The sequence below is a fragment of the Toxorhynchites rutilus genome, chromosome 2, assembly GCF_029784135.1.
Source record: "Toxorhynchites rutilus septentrionalis strain SRP chromosome 2, ASM2978413v1, whole genome shotgun sequence".
Taxonomy (NCBI): Eukaryota; Metazoa; Arthropoda; class Insecta; order Diptera; family Culicidae; genus Toxorhynchites; species Toxorhynchites rutilus.
This window is the reverse complement of record NC_073745.1, coordinates 234,141,074-234,163,047: the sequence shown is the minus strand read 5'-3', so window position 1 is coordinate 234,163,047 and position 21,974 is coordinate 234,141,074. Positions and strand designations below refer to the sequence as shown.

The window sequence follows — 21,974 nt, the reverse complement described above, 5'->3', positions numbered from 1 at the left end:
TGTCGTAAGTTTTTCATCGCCAGTCACCATCCGCTTTAGAAACGGGTCGATTTTGTTGCGATTCAGCAGCGATTCACATGCGTCGATACGGTCAAAGATGTTTTTTTGCGTCAACGTGTGTGGCACACATACATCGAGCTTCTTTGTGAATCCAAGCTTCTTCAAATGGTTAATAACGGTTTGAAGACTTATCCCCAGCTCTTGGCCGATGCTGGTCTTTCTCTGCTAATTCAGCGATTTTGTCGCAATTTTCGACGACAGGCCTTCCGGAGCGTGGCGCATCTTCGACGACCTCTACACCAGAACAAAAACGTTGAAACCATCGTCGTGCGGTGGAAATGGAAACTGTATCGGATCCATAAACTGCACAAATTTTATTGGCAGCTTGAGATGCATTTTTGCCTTTGTCATAGTAGTACTGTAAAATATGTCGGATTTTCTCTTTATTTTGCTCCATTTTTGCGACACTATAACTCACGAACGACTTAACCAAACAAAACTCTGTCAAGGACTATATTATAGCGCGCAAAAATACCTTTCCAACAAGCTATAGTATGACTCGATACAATGAATACAACTAGAACTATGCGCTTACAACGACACCTCGCGGAAACGCAGGACTTTTTTGACAGCCAAATATTATTGAATGTCCAAACTTCAGAAATGTTAAGAAAAAAAAAACGATATATTTTTCTACATTTAGAGACAGAAAAAAAAATCTACAAAATAAGCATAAGCTTTAGAAACAAACAAAAAATAGTTGGAATTTATTGTGGGATTCCCATTCATGATAATGCCGCTATATCTCCTTTGATACATACATTATTTGTGTAGAGTAATTTCTTTTTCCTTTACAGCTTAGGAAAAATATAACAGAAGTTATCCCTAACATCACAAAAAATCCTTAAAACGGCGCAGGGTTGTACAAAAGCCACCTCCTCAACTTAACGAAGCAAAGATCCCTCCGGTAGTTCCCATTCTTTCTAGAACACTTCCGCATCCCATTCCCACAATTCCTAAAACCAGTTTCAACCCCTAAAATTTTTATCCTCGCGTTGGATTTCCACCCCGGAATACACTTCCCAATCCGACCGCTGCCACCTTGTGGCAGCACCGATCGGTGAGAACTCGCAAAACAGTGACTCCGTTCCATGGTGGCTGCATTATAGTATCACTATGCGCCACCAGAGCACCCCGATTTGGTTCCCACTGCATCGAGTGTGTGTCCCTTCGCACTGTGCGCATGACCGTGCGTTTCCCATGGCACTCTCTCCTTCGGGTGCGGGGCGTTTCCCCGCACCATAGTCGAGTGCACCGAAGTGTACACGATGAAACCGCCCGATGCTGTGTATGTGTGTGAGTACAGAGTATTTGTCACCGGGGAAGCAATTGCAAGCAGCAGCACCCCGGTAGTGTATAGTACACCGTTTATCCCAAGCGCTATGCTGCGGGGTAAAATGGGCGTGGTTTAGCATTGGAAGAAAAAATAATGTTAACGCTACGGAAAGAGTGGGCACTGTGTGCACGTATGTGTTGCATTATTATTGTTTGTTGTGCTGAGCTTGACAGTGCGGAACACGTTTGTTGAGCTGCTGCATGGAGGGACACGCCGGTCGTGTCTGGTGCTGTGGGTCAAAAGGAGGTTGCTGGAAGCGGGGGAGGTGGCGGAGGTGGTGGGGGTTGATGGATTCGCAAGTGGCGTTTGTGTTTTCGCGTCTGGCTGAGCGCGCGCGCACGTTGGTGTGAGTGATCGTGTGGTGTGGTTCTTCCCGTTGCACAGCGGAGTGTGACTAGAAAAATAAAATCGATGCAGCGTGTCGTGAGTGTATTTACTGGATCTTTTTTTTTCTTCTCTGCCTGTGCTTGGCAGCAATCATGCTGATTCCTGCTAAGATATCGTTAGCGGAATAAAGTAAGGAGGCAAAAAGAAGTAGCGGTTGAGTATGGCAGAACGAAAAAAAAACCGATTGGTAACCAAATAACATGCGCGAAAGAACGCATGGGGGAGAACTCTAGCGAGACTGGCAAATTTCGCGAAGGGTGAGGGTGTACCGGGATAGATGACAAATACAGTACCAGTCCCGATGTCAGTTCATCACCAGAAGTCCTTGCGGAACGAATCACGCGGAAGCTGCCGCCAGTTAGCCGCACTGAAGGCAGAGACGCTTCAGGCGGTGGCGGCAATGGTCTGCGGACAGGAGGACCCAACCAGATGATGTGTTGCCGCGGCGGAACCATGCGGCGGAAAATGCCAAAGGGGAAGCAAAATTAGTGACAATTACGGCGGCATCTCTTTGCTGTCGGTCGGAGCTGTGAGCAAAAAGTGGCAAATTCTCGAGCTGTGGCCGTGGCGCCACTTTCTTCATTTCTTGGCTCGACCGCTGCCATCCGGTGGAGAAAGTGCGAACTAAGAGGCCACAGTGTGCGATGAAGTGCGAAGGAGTGTGACTCTGGTAGAAGCGGTGGTGTTGTTATCTCTCGCGCGAGGTTGTGCAAGGAAGAAAAAAGGAACCCAAGATCTTGACGGGGTAGAGCTGGATGCAGATAACGGCTGGCCGAGACTGGCTGGCCTGGTGCGCGTAGTGAAAGCGGGCAATGTCGACCTGATAAACACGGACCGATAGTGAGCGTTGCAAGCGTTGTGCGTTTTTGGGGGGCACGCGAGGGGCCGTTAGAGGTACTCCCACCAATGATGACGATGGTGATGGCAGAGAGTTTTGCTGATACCCCAAACGGTCAAACGACCACCACGCGAGAGTGAATAAAACTTGTTAATGTGAGAGAAACAGTTTGGTGGCGACTTTCGGCTTTGGAAGCAAGGTGGAAAACAAGGAAAAGGTTGGTTCTGATTGTGATTTACTTACTTCTATTGATTTATACCGAGTGAGAGGGATGTGCGATCACGCACGCATGAGCACATGGTTTGGAGTGAATTTCGATTGCACCTTGAGCAGTCCTGTTGAATGTTCCCAACACGTATTGTTCGGAGATATCCATGAATTGTACGTGAGTACATTAAAGAGAAATAAACGGAGCAATTCAGTTTGCTGACTTTGATTGCTACGTGCTCACATGCAGAGTGAGCGATCGTTGTTTCAAGATTAATGTGTGACATAAAATAAGTTCAAATGTTCGGAGATGGCACGTTGCATTGGAACGGATCATTTAAATATAAATTATTTTGAATATGATTTAAATTCTGTACTTTTGAGCGGATTTTTGTTGGGAAAATTTGACTCTACGAGCGATGTTACTGACAGCACTGTTTTCTGCTGAATTGACAATTGTTGCTGTCTGGCCGTCTGCGCAACGATGGCAGACGAATTAACAATTCATTTGGTAATAATTCCACTTCATTTTACTGTTAAATCTGTGGAAAAGTGAAAAAAAGAAACCCCATTTAACGTGATTCCATCTGCCGCACTCCATCTGAATGCAAAGTGCATTTCAGAAACGAGTTGATTTTGGGATGTGAATTAGTATCAATTAAATGTGCAGAATGTAAACGAACAATTTTTTTTGTGAATTAAGGTTACTCAATCATGTAGAATCTATTCTTTGAAAACTTTATTTTGTAGTTGGTCAAAAACAAATTTTCACACACGAGTTTGTACGGGAAATCTGTGGATGGCAACCGAATACTGAGAAAACTTCAAACTTGTTTCTCGAATTTTAGGAAACATGAAAAATATGGAAAAATGGGGCATGGGTAGGGAGATTATAGGTTTAAATACTCTGAAATCATTAGAACAGTTGCACTGCCTACGTGACATATAGCGAATTCGTTTTTGTTCAGTTTCTATACGCACTGCTGTCAAAACGTTTTTTTTATTCACTCAGTTTCGCACTCAGTGTCGCACTGGTTCGCCCCGAAAGCTGTTAGTTTCGCACTGAGATGTTTCACGGGTTGGCACTCGCTTTCACCAATACAACTATACTGAACTGTCAAGTTCCGAGTATTGTTTTGGAAAATCTAAAAATAAAAACTATGAAGATGGAAAACCTGCTGCTTTTGCTTTTGTATTATTGGAATCGTAATCCAATTCGGATTCTGATTTTGAAGAGTATATTCGAGTAGACGGCATTAAGCTACGTGTGTGATGAAATAAGAGGTTTTTTTCCGATATCACAGAAACATATTGAACGAAAACTGTGGCTGATGATGATTTTATATTATAATAGTAATTATTTGTGGAACAACCAGGAAATGCATCGACAAATGGTTAAGTGAGTATCAGAACTACATGTTTTAAGTAATCAAATAATATGAAGTAAAAATTTTCACTCAAACTTTTATACTCCCAAGCACTAATATCGCCACCAGACGTCGACACTGTACATTTGTCGTCGCAAATATAAACAAATCAGACTATATAACGCACACCAACAAACCACCGCATTCGTGAAACTGAAAACGTTTTTTTTTATTACAGTGGTACTGACTCAGTTTTAAAAACGAATTCGCTAATAGTTAACAGTGAAAGTCCAGGAAAGTTTATTTTATCGTTAACATTTGATTGCTCCTAAGCGTATTCATGGAGTATTTGAGCGTGCAAGAATATACAATAAGATTTTTTTTGGTTTAGTTAGTTAGCTTATATTTTCATTTCGGAACTAAACAACCATATTTGGATAAGTAATTGCTCCACCTCCAGAACCCATATCTATTTTATCTCCGCTATTGTAGCGGAAGTTGTGCTTGGAGATCTTCGTTACCTCAGATAAGGACCGCACTTCTTCAACAAAGCTGACCACGAAGCGTTTCATAATAAAATTGTATATATTAGGATAGCTATCGGTGTCCACTTCTGGGTCCGAGTCCGAGTTTTTCCATGAAGATGGTCGCCAATTTACTGTTATATATTTTTTTTTGCTTTAAGAGGCCTTATGTTTCTCAGCACGCGAAATAATGTAGCAGTTGAGAGTCAATATTTGTTCGTTTTGGCGCTATGAATTTAGATCTCATACTTCCATACTGCTTTTTGTGGAATTACGCCAAGTCTTTCATATTTATATTACACGAGTTATTGATGATATATCAGTCGAAATTTTCAAAAATGTAGTGCAAAGTTGGACCTTTCGCAAAGGCCACCTCAAGCGTCGTCGCAGCCATTTGCATGAAATTATCTTTAGAAAATAAACGAATTAGACAGCATTTCATAAGTTGTATTTTGTGTTTTATTTCGGAATGAAACCACTTTCAAAAATCACCCTTCGGTATGCAGTACTACATTTCTCCTATAGACCCATTCCATGAGGGTATACACCAAAAACACAAGTTTTAGAGTGCGAAATATTATTGGTTGGATCCTTGGCAGAGGAAATTCGTACACAGAGGAAAGCGAGAAGTAGTATTTAGCTTTCTACAATTCGGCAATATTATTTAATATTTAATATTTAATACCATTTTTTCTAGATTTTGGTGACGTGAGAACGCTTGTAGTTTCTGTTTTTTTACGCAGAGCGTGTTGTCACGTCAAAAAATGTATGCCAATATTTGCAAGCTTCATGCAAGTTTTCTATTATTCTATTAAATATATTGGAATTTAAGTTCAACTATTGTGGCAAATCATAGAGTCAAATTCATTTGTATGCTTCGAAACGGGGCCGAAAATACTCCATTAATGTTCAAGTTCGAAATAGTTTAAAGAGGCCAACAAACTATTTCAAATATAATTAATTAATCATAAAACAAAACTCTGTTACATTGAAAACTAAATTCGCCAGCTGTCATGAAAAATTGACACTAAAACTACCGTCCGGTCAAAATGACCGAATTCTTATAGCAGATTTTCTCAATTTTATTTTGAAATCGTTTAATTTTTGGAAATCGTCCACCTTACACATGGAAACGTGACAAAAACATGCTTTAGTCAGTCGAAACGTTGTCGCATTAGGCAAACTGCTAAATTACTACTCACGAGATCGATGAGAGAGATTCAATGTGTTGATCAAACGGACGGTATTTGATCACATTGTGATACACTATGTTCAACGAAAAAATCTCATTTGTTTTATTTTTCAGAAAATCATAAACACATTCTAGCTATTGTTTCCTGACAATAATGCGTTTACATATAACTTTCAATTAAAATTTTGGGGGGCCTTGAAGGGCATCCTAGTGTAACGTTATTTTCGGGATTTTTTTTTAAATTATGTTATATGTTTTATTATTTTAGGAATATGTTTATATAAATAAATGGACTAAATTTGAGGGTTAAAAAAAATGTATGAATAGACGGAATAGATCTCTCAAATTTATTCCAAAAAAGCCAAAAAGTTCATGAAAGTGGAAGTTATTGCACGTTACATGTTCTTAAATCGGAAAATCTAACGAAATGTTTAAAATTTCGCACAAGAATTGGCTTTTTTTTGGTGCCAAAATTAAAGTTAAATTGAAATTATCGAATTCATAGTTCTGAATCATGAAATATCATACCTACTGGTAAACTATTATCCTTGGCCCATAAAATCTACATTTCCCTTCTTCAAGCATTCAACATCTTCATGACTGTTGAATGCTTCCTTCGAGCCTCTTCCGCAGCAGCCTTTTGGCGATGACCTGCTACCCATAGCCATCTCTTTCTGATCGTTATGATCGCATGCTGTTGGTTCAACTATGGATGCCATCACATTGAACATTTCTGAAATTTTAGAATAACCGTCAATGAGTTCCGAAGGAGCAAGGCAATCATTATCGACCAACCTATCGTTTCGAGGTCACTCAAAAAATTTTTGAGAGCAAAGTGTCCAAGCAAGCAGTTGTATCTTTCGATGTAATTTAGGGTATTATTATCCTGGCATCTGTCGTGTGACTCCTGCCGAGTCAAGTCTTCGTATATTGGTTTGACTTTCCTGACTGACAGAGATCGAACAACAACTCAAATGAGGTTCCTAAATTGACGAAACTCCCGAACCAACGAGCTGCTGCATTTGAGATGGCTGTAACCCTATGTGAGAGATGCATTTGAGGTTTGAATGTATTATTTTTGAAAGTGCAAGAGAAAGTCTATCGAAATGTGCAAGTAAGAAAGCAAACGAAAAAGAAATCGTCGATTCGTCATCAAAAAAAATCTTGCTCATCTATTGAGATCCGAAAGGGTTCGTTCACAAATGAGAAGCTATTCCTCCCATTTGAATGTGATGAATGTGTTGAGTCAAACGTAAACAAATAATTCGGTTTCGCGATCTCGGCTTTCGATTTCTTTCATTCGCTGCCATTTAGGCACTGTCACTCTTCCAGCAGAACTGCGAAAAAACGCGAGAGAACACATTTTCTGTCCTCTCTTACCTATGTGTTAACGTCCACTCTTAACCGTTTGAGTAGGCGATAGCACGATTGTTCTTGCTCTTCGTCCTTCGGGAACATATTGGAGGTACAAATTCTACCGCTTATTTCTCATCCATTTTACGATGGATTTTTGAAAAGTACTTTATAGCTACCAGGACCAAATTAAAGACGATGCGTAGAATGTAAAAATAAAAATGACGAAAAAGTGGAAGGATTTTTTTTAAGCTCAATTTTTAAAAGACTTCACGCGCTTTGTGCGGCGTACATAATTGTGAATAAAATTTTGTAATTATAATTTTCTCATTATTTAAAAAAAAATCTATTTATATTATAATGTTAATGCGGATAGGCTTTATAAATATCACTTTTCATGTGTTTTTTTTACTTCAACACAACTTTTGTGACCTTTTTTTCAGAATATTTCGAGAATGGCTGCATTTAGAAAGAGATTTTGCATTTTTATTCTAAACCACATCAGGATTCATAATTTGAGGCTAAAAATGATTGTTGACTTACAAACTTTCAAAGTTTCGAAAATTTATAAAAATTCGAAGTTCCACAAAGTTTGTTAAAAATAGTTTTACCATCTTGTATCATTTTTTAAATTTTCTACATGACTTTCATTTTATATGAAAAAATAAAAAAAACATATTTTAGATATTGCAAATTAAAGTTTTTTTTTGTGAATAAAATAAGAGTACTATTTTTTTCTCAGTGTATATTTCACATCAATTTTAACATCAATACTCTATAACTCTTTATAATTTTTTGTTTCTAGTTTTTGAGATATAAATTATCGAAGATTTCTCTTACTCAAATTGATAGGCCCTTTTCAAAAGTTACAGTTGAGTCAAACAATTCTGTTTTGTTTTGTCATTTGTCGATTTAATTTGGAATTGCTCTACAGAAATACATAAAAAAATAAATAAAAATTCTCCATATTTCTGAAGTTTAGGCATTCAAGAATATACCCTAAAAATACCCATTTTTTTGTTTTGTTTTTAAATTGATTTTCATTTCATCATGAATAGACTGACACCTGAACGACGTTTGCGAATTGTGCAGATTTTTTGATGACACCAATTGATCAGTTTCAAAAACTAACGAAAAGCTCTTATTCCAATTTACGGTCGACATAATACAGCTCATCAGAGTAACTATTTCGAACAACCATGATCAACGTCGATAAGATGCAAACGACTGACGCTTCGGGAAACAGCGTGGAATGACGTGACGTGCGCGTTAATCGCTAAAGTAATTTTTATTTAATGAAGTACTAATTATATACAGTGAGCTTTGTGAGCCAATCCTCGAATAAATTGGCTTCGATAGATTGAAACTATTGTGCGGACGAATGTTTGAGCTATACGAAAGGAAAGAGATTACGTTTACCACTCGTTGGGAAAGGAGCAAATGTGTTTTGGCGTAGGATTACGTCTTTCATTTCTACACTGGGGTGTAAGTTTAAAGTTTAGAACACGTGAGCGTTACATTGAAAGAACAAGGTTTTAAGCGTAAATATCTCTCAATGAAATGGTATGAAAATCATTTCATTCGAAGGATGAAATGTCTACGAGTTGTATAGTTGTTACTTATTGACCCGAAAACTTGTTTGAACAGTTCAAAAATTGCTTCAAAAGAAAGCTGTTAAAATCATAATGATCCAACTCATTGACGACGATAGCATTCGTGGTGATCGGAATGTGTTCCTGAACACGGACGCAAAAATAAAGCGCCTTGGGAAAATGTAGCATACACATGTAAATAATTCCATACTCATAACCATCCACTCACACAAAAACACGAAAAACTTTCAGCATTCTTTGAAAATATCCATCCATTCATTGAAAATTGATTCAGATGAAACTTCAAACAAATGATCACCAAGCCAGCGATTGTCCTATGTCTACTTCGCGGTTACATCACAGATGTAACCCCATTCTAGTTTTTTCGCGACAACAAGATTCCTAGAAGGTAATTTTTTACTGAGCTTCAGTTGGTAAATATCTCACGTTCAATTGTTTTAAGCTGCTCAAGAGTTTGAGAATCCCGTTAGAAATATCCTTCGTGTTGTCGTACAGACAAGCGACAAATTACATGATGTTGACGGCCAATTGACATCACTAAATGTCGTGAATAACATATTTTGAAAACTTTTCGCGCAGTTTATCGAAAAGACACGAAACGTGGCACGTCAGAGTAAAAAATTTCTAAAAAAAACACTTTCACTTTGTCCCAATCAACATGGTTTGGTAGTCAAGCAATTCATAATATGAAATGGATAACCTCGAACTAAAACATTGTAATTTGGATGACATCTAAGCATGGCAGCTATCGGAATTAGGCCCTTACAAGTCACTCTCATTGACACATCGTCATTTAATAATGAAGCGACTGCATTTCAATCAAAAAGTTAGTCACGTTGCTCTCAAACATTCTCCGCATGCGGAATGAAACACTTTGACGATATTAATGAATATAGACCATTCTAGCAGTTTCAATCGTGTCTGCCGGTTGATCGTTTCACTGAATAACTTACCATCGTTTGTTCAATTATGATCTTCGAGTCAATTCCACCAGTGTCATTCTGTCGTTACTGTGGATACATGCTACGAATCATGACCGAAACGAGAATAAAGAAACTCTTTCTCGGTTTGTATGATACACGTGATACGCAACTATGCGAACCAAAATGTAATGATCGCTTTCGGAAACGACAACAGAAATGAACAAAACAGAAGAATCAATGTTTCAATGTGCGTAGCTATACATATTTGACTTCACTACGATAGACTATAATGAATCAATCGAAATGACTCTGACTGAAGTGAAGGGAGCAACTGGAAAAATCATTCTCGTTCCTTAGATTCGACAAGTCCTGTTCATGACCTCATGTTGTGTAGATTTTCAGTTGAGAGTTTGAGGAAACATGAAGTCGTACAATCAAAAAGAAATCGCATGCTTCCGGCAGAACACTTACACCACTAAACCTCTAATGATGGTGATTCGCGCAATAAAGGAACATGGAATGTGGTCACGTAAGAATCGTTAATTTGTAACAAAAATAAAGTTGAAGAAGGCCTTAGTATGGTTTAGTATGGTAATGGATAATCCAAATTATGAAACACATTCCATATCGGATGTCATTCAAGCACGGCAGCTGCTCTCGGAACAGGGCTTAATTTTTCAAACTACGATAGTTGATAAAACGTGGAATATCATCACCGTTTTGAAAGTGTCGAAAACCTATCATTTAAAACCATAGAAAGAGATTCATTAGTAGTGATCGATTAGTAAATAATAACATTTCAAAGTACAAAAGTACAAAAAGTAAACAAGTCGGGAACAAATATGATAGGGATGGGTTTCATTTTCTAATAATATTATGTGAGTAGAAGTTTGACTTACACAACTTATTTTCAAACGCCAAATTTACTGACCGCTGTCCCGTCCCGCTCCGATTTTTTAATCTTTGTACATAAAGTGTTAAGAGCTAACATGACGATTTCAATCATCACAAGACCAATTTACATTGCGACTGATTTTTCGTCAAATCGTATCCACAATAATGATCATTTTTTCAAGTCTTGTGATGAGTTTTTTTAATACTCAATATTTTCGAGGATATTCTTGCAAAAGTGTATCAAATATGCTATTTTGGCAGGAGAGTTAATTAATTTTCAAACAATTGAACACTTTGAATTTAATCAGACAAACGGATTCCGACAATTTTTACAATGGCTTTGAAAGGAGCACTTCTAATTTACCATATAATTTTCGGATTTCCATAGCTAAAAAAACTGAATTTCTACAGAACGTTAATTTTTGAAATGAATTTCAATATTTCATTCTCATTAGGTAACTCCCAGGAACACAAAAAAAAAACGATTTCACTCACGATATAGATATACACCTCGAATTTATAATCCAACTTCAGTGGCATTTTTCTCAATTTGAATTTGATTCAAATTAATTCAAAAATTGTTCACATCCCAACTCAGAACCATTGGAAAACACTTCTCAAATGGTTTCAGTTCCAAATCACTTCAGCATCTCAACTAATTAACGAAATCGTCGATCCCTGAAAAAGACACACCTGCCAATAGCCCCAGTCAATGACATCGATCGCACGCTGGGCGTGTCCTACCTTGCCAAACAATGGATGAATCCTCGACAATCAATGTCAAGCCGGAGTCAAAGTTAGGCTCGATTGATCATCGATTATGTCGATTCTCTCGCTCTCCCCATCCTCGCTTTAGCCTTACGCAGCAACAAAAAGAAGAAAGAAAAAAGGCACCTAGAATTATAATGAAGGGAAATAAACTAAATATTAGCACGAATATCAAAAAAGGAGATGGCAGAAACGTGAGCTGAAATCGTAATTAATTAATTCTGCTTATTGGGACAATACGGGAATGAGAAACGTGTGTGTGTGTGTGTGTGTGTGTGTGTGTGTGTGTGTGTGCACAGCTATGGGTTGGAGGCCCCAAATCGACAGGTCATCGACCTGTTCGGTGTTAGAATTTAACAACATTTTTTACTGATTTTATTTTTGTTTTGCGCAATTTGGCCATCAAAATCATGACGCGAAACAAATGAGTCAACCCGAAAGTATGTGGAGAAATAACATATCGAAATTGTCCGAGCATTCCCATCTTCCTCGAGTCTGGAACGACAAAACATTATACAAATTCCTTATCAAACCAATGAAAAAAATATTTTTTCAGCTCCCCGTCACTCCTCTCGCCCTGCAATAACCCGCTGCTGCACCCGAAGTTCCCAAGCAGCATCCCAATCGTTTATCTCCGTGCCTGTGTGAAATCCTCACCCTCATCCCGTTCACAGTTCACCGTTCGTTGTTTCGTTGCCGTCGCTTTTTTTCTGTTTTTTTTGAAAAATGATAATCACCATTAAAATAAAACAAGCATGAAATCAGCAGAAATAAACTGGTTTCATCAATTCTCTCCGCTCGAGCTTCTTTTTGTTTGCCAGGATCGGAAAGGTTATCTCGTATAAATGATACACACGAACAGACACACACACAAACACGCACGCACGCACACACCCATTCGGCCCGGGTTTGTGGTGGGCTTGGCGCTTTGACAGCCGCGATGCGAAAAAAAAACGAGATTTGCGTCCTTGAGCCAGGAGACCCGGACAGTTCGGTCACGCGCGCACACACATGACAAAGCGCGATCGTGGCGGCGGCGGACTCCTCCATTTTGTTCTGGAGCTGGACATTTTCGGAGGACCGTGTAAATAGATCACATTTCTGCGGCACGTGGCGGCAGCAGCTTCTAGTAGGCAAATGTGGACCACTGCTGTTGATGGAGATGGTGCAGTGAATCGGAGCGATACCGGTTTGACCGGTTTCGTTTTTTTTTCCGGCAGCCGTGATTCGTCAAAGCCCATCAGACCCCTCCACCCGTGAGCAGCTGTTGCCGCCGCTGCCAAAGGGTTCCGAAGGGATATTGCGCAATCACAGTGCTATTGTGTTTCGATGCTACTGCTAGATGATGTTTGCTCGGTAAATAATGGACTATGTAAATTATGTTTGTTTTTTTCTCTATCAGGCGACGATTGTCAAAATTGTCGGTCACAGAGTGTGTTTGGTCGATTGCAAGTCATTTTTGTGTGTCTCCCGATGACTAAGATGACCCAATTCGACCGCCCCAAAAGAGTGCGCGACAAATGGCGGGACGCAGCGGATCTCGCCCTGCCATTATTAATAACAGCCGGTATAATTGATTTGGGCAATGATTGCTGGCGTTTCAAATGTCATGCGAGTAGTGTGCGACCGGAGCGGCTCTTTTGAGCCGCGGGCATAAAACCTCGCGCCATTAATTAACACGTCCGCAAAAAACCGAGATGCCAGAATTGGGTTTTTTTTCGTTTGAATTCTCACAAATCTTCTTTTGCGTAAATAATAAAACCGACCAAAAATTAATGTGTAAAATGGCTCTGAATATGAATATTTGTTCTAGAATGGGGAATTGGAAGAGGCGCTATTAGGCAGTTCTTCCGGCAAACCATGGAAATTACATCTCTTTTGAAACTGGTTAAATATAAATCGGTAGAAACAATGAATCTTTGTATGGTGGGAAACAGAACATTAAATTGTAAATCTAGTGGAATATGACTGATCACATTGTGAAATGTGGTTCAAATATGGCTTCAAATTATAAATTATCCATTTAACTCTAAATATTGATAAAAAATTGATTGATGTTCTGTTAGATACTGGTTCAAAATTTTTATTCTTAGATTTTGCTGAGGTTTCATTGAAATTTTACCTTAATTTTACATAATTGTGTAAAATTTATCTAGCTTTCATTAGTTGAACTGAAGCTTGCTAAGTTCAATTCTTGCTGGAAAACACTCATTGCTCTTACTATCTCAAACGGTTTAAAATTTACCTTAAATGTTAACCGGTTTCGGGCGTGTAACTGCCCGGCAGGGTATTCATACAGATTTTTCAGTCTTTTTGAAACCAAGAATCTCTAGATACAGATTACAGATTTTTTAAGTTTCCATACAGATTTACAGATTTTTTTTCAGAATAACGATCCAATATTAGTTATGGCTTGATCACAATAATATTTTTTCCACTCACCAGCATTCGAATCAGTCTGAATGAGAGTCATTTTGGTATTCATGTGTACCGTGTAATACTGCTTTCTCATGTTCAATCTGTGGTGAAAAGTTGTCAAAGTCTGCGTCATCAGCTAGCTTTACAATATGGTAAATGCGAATTTTTACGTGGATACCATCAACATCGTCAAATTCATAACAAACTATGCCAACCATTTGTATTCTGTATTTTACAGATTTTTCGTCAAATTTAAGATACGGAATCTGTACATACAGAATTACAGATTTTCAGCAAAAATACAGAATTTACAGATTTTTAAAAAATTCTATTTTAAATATTTAATTTATCACAGTGCAGGCATAGATAACTTGACTTATAACAATGTTGAACGCAACGTAACAAGATGGTTTTCGTTGGGGGCAATTGTTAAGCGAAATCTTAAGCGTTTTGAAGAGCTACAATAATTCTTTTCGTTCCGTGTTAAATATGACCATAATCAATCTGCCGATCATACAATGATTGGCACAAAAACTTTATTGGATACGCTAAAATTTGCGATTCTCGGGGAATATTTCCAAATCTGAAATGTAATGTTCAATCGAACAACTTCGCAATGTTTGAAAAACTTTCGTCAGTGAATGATGATGGAGCAGACGACGAAACATTACAGAAGACCATATAAAATTGTACAGCATTTTCAAGACTTTTTACAACAAGTTAAACATATTTTTCCTTATATCAAAGAACATATTTGGACATGGTTTGAAATGCTTTCCGTCTCGCAGTGACGAAAATTTCGGATCAATTTCAGAACAAACTCATCGATCTACAAATGATCGAGTTTTATCCTGATATGCGGAATATGCGTTACGAGTGTTGTTGTCTTTTGCGTAGAATTTATGTGAATCTGGATTTCCTACAATGCTGCTGATGGGAATAAAACATCGTAACAGAGTGGGTATCGAAGACATGAGATGTGCTTTTCGGCAACGTTCTCAAGAATTACGATTTTGGCGGAAATCGTTCAGGAGCAGGTGCCATACTGTATAACAAGTATAGCATCAAATGTGTTGCGAATGTAACTTGAAAACCGTTTGTATTCTTACATTACTTTACTGGTATACTACATACATTCTTACAAAATACTGGTAGAGGTGAAGCACTGGGAATAATTTTCGTAAATGGGGGAATTGAGAAAAAAAAAGGTTGAAAACCACTGGGTTAAACGATCCTATGGCTAAATAAAAAGAAAGTTCTCAATTTTGCGAAACTTATAATGAGACAAGAATGTTATTGTTTGATTTGATGCATAAATTTCCTCAATTCTTTGAATAACGAATGCGAGCTAATCAAGACGAATCTCACGAGGCAAAACTTGAGTGACTCAGATATGACATGGTCCTAGCTGTTGGATGACGAAAGGCGTGATGTGATTTTTTTGTATCCATTGCTAAGTTCGTTTTTAAGACACTTTTTGATAACATTTATCAGCGTGTGTCGAGTGAATATTTTCGCTATACAATATCAACAAAACAAAGTCCGGAAATCGGTTGGAGCTAATATATTTTCATTTTTTCCATTAATTTTTCGACACAGATTTTTTATACAGAATTTTTTGCTCAAAATACAGATATACAGATTTTTTTCAGAAAATTTTACAGAATTAAATGTGGTAACCCTGATGCCAACCAATGATACTAAAGCTAAGATTATGCTTCAAAACGTATCAAACGTATAACTCATCATCACAAGAGAACGGCTGATCAGATTTGAGATTTGATTTTGACGACATTGATATTTATGTTTCGCCATTTTGTAAATATTAATGGATTTTCAAGTGGAAAATAAAAATGAATCGTCAAAATGTGGTTATCAAATTCGAGTAAAGATTGTCTGATTTGAGCTGAGATCGCTTCGTAGATCAATGTAATGATGAGAAAAATTGTTTTTTTTTTTTGGAAAATCTTGAAGAAAAAAGGAAAAAAAACTGAGCAATTTGAATCTGCTCTCGAGCTTAGTAATCTGATAGAGTTAATTGCAAATTATAGATTGATATTTATTTTCTATTACAGAATTTTAGACTTTAAAACTCATTCGTGCCTAGCAGTAACACATGCCAATTGAAATATTGATGAATTAATTTCTTAGAATTCAAGCCACGACCGTTCGAACGAGAACGTAAATGTTCAAAAGTATTCATATCAAAAAATCAATTTTGGACCAGGCAAAGTTAGCCGGGTCAGCTAAATGAACTTATAAATTTAACCCTTTGCGGTGGTCTTTAATATCGGCATGTAAGTCGTAGTGATCGCAATTATTTTTACTTGAAGAAGCAGTGATGTTTATCTTTGTAAGATGAACAAGATTTTTTTTGTTTTTGTAAACTTCTGATATGTATTTACTAAACAATGTTTTTATGTTTATTATTAAAAATATTTGGTATAATTCTTTTTCGCGTGATATCAGTCGCATGTATCACCGAAATAATTAGTTTGTCACCTTTCGCTTTTTATCTTTCCGTTTGAACATACAAAACATAGCCACATTGGTTGCGGGTTCGCTTAGTAAGCGATCGATCGTGAGTTCAAAACTCAGGGCCCTCATTGACCATCTTTGTGTTGTTACAGAATAACTAGGTCCACGCAACAATCATCAGCGATGGAGATCGATCCACGGTCGAAATGAGATCGATTCGTCTATACAACTGCTCTGCTCTGCAAGACACATCGGGCTGCTGTTCTATTAATAACTCAACAATGATCATATCAACTGTCTCCGCTGTCCGGTGGTCTAACTGGATAATGGAAGAACAGAAAGAATACTCTTACGCCTAAATGGCTACTGTGTAAATGTACCATATGCAATGGTATAGAACGAAAACTCTTACGCCGAAAAATGGCAACTGTGTAATGTGCTAATTATATATATGATAACCATGTGCCATGTACACGATTAAAATTCGGCTCCTGTTACAGCTAAAATACTAATGAGCCTGAAATAAACAAATGGGATAAAAAACATACAAAACAATGCTCTTTACATTTATACAGTGCCGCAATACATTGAGTTTTCCATTAATCCTTTCCCCGAGCACGGATGACAACTTTTGTTTATACTGAGTACCGTTATCTATTATTCATAGTAGCATCGTTTTGGTTCGTGAATAAGCTCACAATACATAAAAAGTCGGTTAAACAAATGAGTGGGTTATATCTATGATATAACCGCAAGGTTGACGTGGAACTACCTTAGCTTAGCAATCATTCGTTTGTATTGATTAAATTCTTGATTGAATGAAACAGTTTCCAAATTCAATTGAGTTCAATATATTTGCTCTGTGAGTGAAAAATGCCGTGTAAAGTCAATTCATTTATTGTGATTGATTGTTCTTCGTTACAAGTAAATTTAATGACGGACCTTTTACGTTTGGTATGATGACTAGAACAAAATATATGTACGGAAGAATTATCAAACGTTTGATGAACCAGCCTAAGGCTGAAAATCTTTCCAATAAAGACAAAAAAAAATTATCAAACGATTATTTTATTTTACATTTCCCTCTGAAGTTTACATCCCAAAAGTGTACATACTTCTCGAATCTCGAATTTGCTTGAAACTGGGAAGTTCATTCGCTTCTAGTGGCTGCACGATTTTCCCAGGTTCCTAAGTTTAGAAGATCATGTTAGGACAGACATATTCCACTCTGCACAAAGGCAAGCGAGGACAAAAGTACTCGCAGTTTGCATTTATTTACAGAGCCGATTTCCCCAGAAACCTCGGTTTTGAAGTCTGTGTTAGGGAAACACATTTCAATCGGAACAAAAATACCCCCGATTTGTACGAATTCACAATGCCGATTTCCCCACGCTTCATGGATTTGAAGTCTGTGTTAGGGAAACACATTCCAGTCGGAACAAAAATACCCCCGACTTGCATGAATTTGAAATACCGATTTCTCCAGGCACCTTGGTTTAGAAATCTCTATTAGGGAACACATTTCGGTAGGAACAAAACCTCCCCCTACTTACTTCTTCTTCTTTTTGGCTTTAAGAAAACTTTTCAGTTCACTCGCCTCTAGGCTCTTTCGTGTGTTTGCAATGCCGATTTCGTTGCTTGGTTTTAAAGTCTGTGTTAGGGAACATTTTTCGATGAGAACAAAAGTCCCCCTACTTTCATGTATTTGCAATGCCGATTTCCCCAAGGCTGCTTGGTTTTGATGGCTGTGTTAGGGAAACCGTAAATCGGGCCAATCAAAACGATGCAGTTAGGGCGTTTAGATAACGCCTAATATTTTACAGTTATTCAATTGTTTATCTAATGAAAAACATCATTTTGTTAGTTGCGATAGATGCGTAGAAATATTCCCTATCAAGTGATGCAAACATCTCTCCTATCCAGTACGAAATGTTCGAGCTATAAGCATTCGAAATCTTTCATTTTTTCCTGCATGTTCTGTGTTTAGGTTTTCATTTTACCCTCCATATATTCCGGTTAGACGTAGTCCCACGTCAAAAGTGTGAACTGATACATTGTTACATTCTTTGCTGTGGTGGCTGAGAGCAGACAAACGACCGCAAAAAATCGATCTTCCGCGCTGAGTTCACCAAATTAAGCATAAGAATATTGATGAGTTTATCATGAGCTTGTCTGCATCAGCATCAGTATAATACTCTCGATCTAAACCAGGTTTTAAACGACCAAGACCAAGGAAAAACATCCCCAGACCACCATGTTTCATTTTCTTCTGATTGTTCTTATCAAGGAGTTCCTCCTTTCTTTTAATACACAATCTGGACCATCGCTTTATTCCCAAAATTCTCGTGTCTTTTTTGTCTGATCAGAGCAGCATTTTGTTTATTGTTCTGCGTGTGCTCTTGTTTCTTTTTTCATTTCTCTGATGATTATGGCATCAAACCATTAATTAACTATTAGTTTCCGCACAGAAATTTCATGACTAGCAAGAAAACAAACTTATAACAACTCGCAAACCGTTTTCAACATTAAAAACACACCAAGAGCATACAAATTGTGAATACGAAATAAATACACATTCAAAATTACTGTTTTTACAACATTATTCATCAAACTAGCGTTGGCAGAAAACATTTCATCTTTGGCAGAAATGATTCCATTTCGTGTGCTGGAGAGTCAAATGCGCAAATAATGAGCTGTTTTAAAAGCTTAAAAATGGTTTGTATGTATGTGAGCAGACATCTCTTTTTGTTTTTTTTTTTCTCATTTCATTTGGGATAGGGCTCTTGCTACATATACTTGCGGAGCATCTGTTGGGCAAACATCGTTAGTTTACGTTCGTAATTTCTTTGCAGCAGCAGTGGGTTTATTATCAATCGGCATCTTGGTCTTGATTTAAATATAGATGCGGTATTTTTACTAGCGCGAAATTGTTAACAGCACTAACATAAACTTTGTGAAACAGTTGAGTGAGCTGTTTCTTGAACAACAGTTTTCGTGTGACGCATATTACTTAATTTTTTAACACTCATTTCGCAATGTTCATTAAGCGACTTTCCCCTAGATTTGGATCGAAATTGACGGAAAAAAGGATTATCAACATGTTCGGATCAAGATCAAAGTTATAAAGGCTCGAGCTCACGTTCGAATGCTTCCTTGTATTTTCCATGAATTTGCCAACTGATGGATTTTCTCCGTTTCCGATCAATATGTTAATTCTCCACAGAACATACAGGTACCCGGAAATCATAACTGAGGGTTGGTTGTTGTTTCTGACTGAATATATCCTGAATTTCAACATAGTCAATCGTTTTTTTGGCGAAACTAACCACCGATTAAGGATATCTGCACACGAATGTTCGTTATAGTTTATTTCTTCACGAGATCAGCATTCCAGGGCGAAAAAGCACAAAGCCTACATGGGAACATACTTCTCCTAATCCGGCTATACAATCGCAATGTGTAGTTTGCGCTGTTCGTGTAGAACTTTTTGAATAATCAATCTGCTTCCATTGATATGAGTGATAGCCATAAAAGAAAATTCAAATTTTCTCCTTGTGTATGGCTTTGACGCTAAGAGTGAATAATTCTATACGCATGTTAATAATAAAGAGTAGCGCGTAATTTTGGTAACTATTTCGCTAAAATAGTTATTTAAACAAAGCTCAATATTGTCGATCCATAGGTTTTCATGATAGTTTGAGACCCTTCCGCCTTCTCTAAGGTGGGGCTGCCATACAAATTAAACACAAATTTCTACATTACTCGAAAATTAATCAAGCAAACGGAACCAAATTTGGCATGTGAAGGTTTTAGGATGCAATAAATGTTTTTACAGTGGTTAGATACTCCTCCCCCTCTCTTAGGGGGGCTGCCATGCAAATGAAACACAAATTTATGCATTACTCGAGAATTAATCAAGCGAACGGCACCAAATTTGGCATGTGAAGGTTTTAGGGCGCAATAAATGTTTTCACGATGGTTGGACACTCCACCCCCCTCTCTAAGGGGGAGCTGCCATACAAATAAAAGACAAATTTCTGCATAACTCGAAAACGAATCAAGTAAATGAAACGAAATTTGGCATGTAGAGGTTTTAGGATGCAATAAATGATTGGTTAGATACTCGTCCCCCTCTCTTTGGGGGGGTAATAATGATGAGTTTTGGTAGAAGTACTAGGAATTTTATAGTAAAAGCTAAATTCAACGTGGTCGATTAAAAGATAAATCAATGAACAGTTCTGCGATTGGACTCATGAACTTGTGCTTATTAAGAAAACGTGAATGTTTGAAGATATTGATAACAAAAAACAAATTTTGAGCGGAACGAAGTTTTCCGGGTCAGCTAGTCAATAATGAAAATTACAACCATGGCTTTCGTCGAAAAATGGTTTTTGTAGCATGGTCGCTGAAGGGTTAATTGGGAGTGGACAACCGTAGATGAAAAAAAACAGTGATATACAGTGTCGGACAAAACATTAAGACCACTGCTCAGGTTCTTATGATAGTTCGAGACCCCTTCCCACTCTCTAAGGGGGGCTGTCATTGAAATGAAACACAAATTTCTGCATAACTCGAAAACTAATCAGACAAATGGAGCCAAAATTAGCGTGTGGAGGTTTCAGGGGACACGAAACGTATCTATGGTGAATAGGCACTCCTCACCCCTCTCTAAGGGAGGGCTGTCATAAGAATGAAACACAAATTTCTGCATAACTCAAGAACTAATCAAGCAAACAGAACCAAATTTGGCATGTGAAAGTTTTAGGAGGCAATACATGTTTCTAAGGTGGTTTGACCCTCTGTACAGGAGGGGGGGGTGGTCTGAATAACTCAAGACTTAATCAAGTAAATGGAATCAAACTTGGCATATAGAGGTTTCGGAGATCGGTAAACGTTTCTATGGTTGTGCTGCCATACAAATGAAGCATGAGTTTCTGCATAACTCAAGAAATAATTAAGCAAATAGAGCCAAATTTTGCATATGAAGGTTTTAGGAAACAAGAAACGTTGCTATTGCAAATGGATACTCCACTCTAGATTGGCGGGGGGGGGGGGGTTTCTGTCATAAGAATGAAACACAAATTTCTGCATAACTGAAGAACGAATCAAACAAAAGGAGCCAAATTTGGTATATGGAGGTTTTAGGAGGCAACTAATGTTTCTACGGTGGTTTGGCACTCCTCCCCCTCCCTATGGGAGGACTGCACCTGATTATAAAATGAAGTTAGGAAGTGTTTTCTAAGAGTCAAAAAAGGAGCGCATGAAGGAGCACAATATCTATCTCGGTCTGGGTCGTGTATGTGGCAAAGTATGCGAAAAGCTTATTTGTCTTTTGTTTCGCTCGCTCGTATTAATCTTATATTGCTGTACCATGTATATTATACAAATGCTTTCAAGTATTTATGAGTCATGACATTTTCTGTTATGTTATGTCAAATTTAATGTCATAAATCGGGATGACAAAACATCAGCTAAAAATCAATTTTGGGTGTACTACCAGTGTCACCGTGTTTATTGTCTATATGACAATCCAGGGCTTGATTTGATGCTTCTGAACACTTTACCAATACAATGCTTCGTTTGAGCCCGTGCAGGCTGTTCCGTTCGCGGAAACGG

General features: G+C 37.9%; 1 long non-coding RNA gene across 1 annotated transcript in view; it reads left to right on the top strand.

Moving 5' to 3' along the window:
* Nucleotides 1-2,107: 2,107 nt before the first annotated feature.
* Nucleotides 2,108-21,974, top strand: part of LOC129770533 (uncharacterized) — a 127,648-nt gene continuing 107,781 nt past the window's right edge. The window contains exon 1 of the long non-coding RNA XR_008742135.1: nt 2,108-2,838. This is a non-coding gene — a long non-coding RNA (uncharacterized LOC129770533). The remainder of the gene's footprint in view (nt 2,839-21,974) is intronic.